General features: G+C 38.9%; 1 long non-coding RNA gene across 1 annotated transcript in view; it reads right to left on the bottom strand.

The window, feature by feature from the left end:
* Positions 1-3540, bottom strand: part of LOC109305013 — a 74983-nt gene extending 71443 nt beyond the window's left edge. Inside the window, exon 1 of the long non-coding RNA XR_002099534.1 lies at positions 3485-3540. This is a non-coding gene — a long non-coding RNA (uncharacterized LOC109305013). The remainder of the gene's footprint in view (positions 1-3484) is intronic.
* Positions 3541-3799: the final 259 nt, after the last annotated feature.

The following is a 3799-nucleotide window of genomic DNA, read 5'->3' as shown; positions in this document are numbered from 1 at the left end:
GTGGGGGGGGGGGGGTGTGTGTGTGTGTGTGTGTGTGTGTGTGTGTGTGTGTGTGTAGGAGGGGTGGGACAGCACTTCACTTAGCGCAGCTCCAAGAACCATGCAAAATAAAAGCACCAGGAGCATCACATGCAGCAGTGTCAATGCATTGAAAAATGGCAGCAGGGTGCTTCGAACTAGAACGTACTAGAGGAACTTTAGTTTAAAGCACCCACTGCTATTTTTCAGTGCAGGAGCACTGATACATTTGACGCAGGAGGCTGCTGGGCCACATTAATTTGCACACTCCAGCAGACTTGATCAGTCGAGTCTGCTTTGATGTGCTGGAATTCCAGGGAGTTGGAGCAGGCTCCCTGCACATGCCTAGGAACCCTTAAGTACATGCTTAATTTCAAGCATGTGAGCAGTCTCACTGAAGTCAATGGAACTACTCTAATATATAAAATTAAGCATGTGATTAGATTCTGTGTAGGCCTAATTCAGAAAGTTTAAGGCCTTATAGGATCAGGCTACATAAGAACATTTATTAAAATTGGAAACAGGCCTAAACCACTAAGCCCAGAGCAGATTGAAATGTGCCCAAAATTTAGGGCCTGTGAGGTTGGATCCAGGGTTTTGGCTTGATCCGTTATAGAGATAAAAGCCAGGCACAAAACTTAGATCCTTATCCAAGTGTCCCCAAAATCTGTTTATATTCAAATATAAACGTTGGTTTGAGTCCATCTTTAATTAACACGAATAAGAACTGGATCAAACAGCATAGCATGTACTCTAGCCTCTGAGAAGTTGAGGCAATTAACACTTTATACCAACTGTTTAGATTAATTTTATCTATGCCATGCTGTTCAGTGATCTAGATAGCTCTGCCTATTCTTGTCATATTATGCTACCTCTAGCAATCTGTCTATTCCCTTGACAGCTCTAGAATGGTCCTTTTCACAGCAAAATCATCTCTTTTTTTCTCATTTCCCTACAGATAACTTGAAATAATCTGTTATTGTTTGGGCTAGACACTTAACACCATTTACTCAGGTGAGCAGTATCTTATGTATGGACTTGCAACAAGGCTGAATTACTCGTGTGAGTAATTGACTGTCAGTTGAGCATTTAAATATCTTTATCATTATTTGTCTGTTGTATAGGCATACGTAGGCACCACCACTTTTAAAGGAAATTTTTGCATGCTTTTATTAAATGAAAAATGCATAATTCAGTTTTGGTCACCATACTAGCTAGGCTATGACTCTCAAAAAATGAGAGAGAATGATGTAGGTTTTATGAAGTATTCCTACAGCGGTACATGCAGCAATGTTAGCTGGTACGTATCTTGAAATAAGAGTGTTATTTTCAAATGCTTAGATATGTACTGAATTAAAAAATATAAGATGAGGCTCTATTTTGGCATTAGGATTAAGTCAAGAGTACATTTCAAGTTCTGTATTGCCTGTAACGTTTCAGTTATGTTTCCTATAACACAGTTCTAAAAAGGAGACAGGGGGAGGCGGTAATATTTCTTTTTCTAATTTGGTAAATGCATTTTTCCACATTCTTCTCAAGCTGTTCACTAGAAATTGGTAGAGTACAAACATAAATCTCAACAATCAGTCTCCATTTATACTCATCTATGGCACATCTGTTTGATCCTTTTTTCTGCTGTCCTTTGAAAGTGCATGTGATTTTTGCACATATCGTGCCCTTTTTTCCAAACGTACATGTGTGTTCAGGCTTCAGAATCTGACAACTGAATACACAAGTTAGGGCCTGCCCAGGTAAGGCCAAAGTTGTATGATCCCTAGTGGAGGGACAGATGAGTCTCAATTGACAAACTGGTCCTAAATGTAGAAATTTTTGTTCCTGCGCTCTGAAAAGTGATGACAATGAGGAAACAGGAAGTTATAATGGAAATTGATCTGCCAATCAAACTAACATGGACATTATGAAGCGTGTTGAATGCTACCTAAGCAAAAAATTCTTAAATCAATTTACCTTATTTTTGAGAAATGTATATGTTACACTGCTTATGGAGAACATAAAACTCTTTTATTGCTGATAAGAATCTTGGAAAATGCAGGACTAGTTTTCTATTAGTGCCCACTTAACTCCCTCCTTCAAAGAAAAGCAATAAAAGTGAATTGAGGGCTGGTGGGACTGATTTCTAAGGAGAGAACAAGAGAATTATGTATATACAGCTTAACCAAATGATGACTAAGGGAATGACAACGACACTAGAAAATACACCTTAGAAAACAATCTTGTAATGGCAGAGAGATGGATGGATGAGAGATATTATTATTTTTTATTTTTATTACAGTTGAGCCTAAAAGCCCAAATTGAGATCAGGCCCTGTTATGCTAATTACTTCACAAGCATATACTAAAACACAATATTCAATTATCCAGTTATAAATAGTAGACGGGAAGAAATTTGCCCAAGGTTACACTGAGCCACAAACAGAATTCAAGTTTCTTAATTAGCAGTCCATGGTCCTGTTCACTGGGCAATATTGCATAACTGAACGGCTGTATCACTGATTTCAGTGATACTACCACTCCTCCTAGTTCACATGGTGAACATAGCAAGCACACTATTTTAGACACTTGCTCTATCATGCCACAGTTTGCAATGAGCCTGTTTACTGGTATGTCAAGAACCTCCTTATGTTTTTTATGCAGAGTGGTGCTCCTGGCCCCAAAGGTGATTGGGATGGCATTGGGTCATGATCCTGCCTGTTCTACAGAATAGGTGAAGGGGAGTACCTCTGAAGAATATTAACTCAGACTGCTCTGATCAGCAACTGCTCTGATGAACTGTCAGTAGGAGTCCTTTATCCAGTTTTGAGCATAGCATTTTGAATGACATGAACAAAATGAAAGGAGTGCAGAGGAGAATGAGGCATACAAGACAAAACTGGAAGAACTGGAGTTATTTGGTTTGGAGAAGTGAAGGCTAAAGAGAAAATTTCCTAAAAGTCTTCAAATAAAGAAAGGGTTGTTATAAAGAGAATGGAAATCACTTTTCTCTGTGTCTACGGGAGGAAGAACAAGAAGGGACAGTCTTAAATTGCAACAAAGGAAGTTGGATATTAGGTTTGATAATAGAGAATTTTCTAAATATGAGGGTGGTGCCAATATATGTGGGTGCATCAAATATTAGAAAATCATTTTGGACTTGAAGCTTTGTGTGTGGTAAATACTCCACATATATTCATTTTGTGTTGAAATCTGTTTTTCTTCCCCATTCTGTGCCATAAATAAATATATAATATCACATAACAGACCTGATACAGGCTATTTATGACTGAAGTAGAATGAAGACCTAGGTATCCACTAAGATAACAGAATCTGAGTGGGAATCAGCAATTTACAACATTCAGACATCAACAATTTATCTTAGACTTGGTCTTAATCAACAAAAAATCATTTTTCATCTGCCCTGGGCAGACTTTAAACTTAAAACATTAAATAAACTGCCAGTAGATACTTACTGCAGATTCGACGCGTTTCAGGCAACACTTAATCACATGTTTCCATCATGCCCTGAAAGAAATTATCACTAGAGTTAACATGGTTCTGAACACAATGGTAATACCGTTGGCAGATATGTTTGCTCTTGGGCAAATACCTAAGGCCCTGTGGCAGAAAGCCACCTTGGTTTCTCCCCAAAAATCTCTGCCCTGTGACACTGTGATTTAAATCTCTGTGCTGTGACCATTCAATTAGGATGGGCCCAGCACACAGGGGACCACACCCTCAGCCTGTCTCTTTAGGGAACTGGAGCTGGCTGCATTCCTGAGGGAGGG

The sequence above is a fragment of the Gavialis gangeticus genome, unplaced genomic scaffold (genome assembly GCF_001723915.1).
Source record: "Gavialis gangeticus isolate Ggan-Ray unplaced genomic scaffold, GavGan_comp1, whole genome shotgun sequence".
Classification (NCBI taxonomy): Eukaryota; Metazoa; Chordata; order Crocodylia; family Gavialidae; genus Gavialis; species Gavialis gangeticus.
Note: the sequence above shows the minus strand (reverse complement) of the source record. Positions and strands in the feature narration are given on the sequence as shown.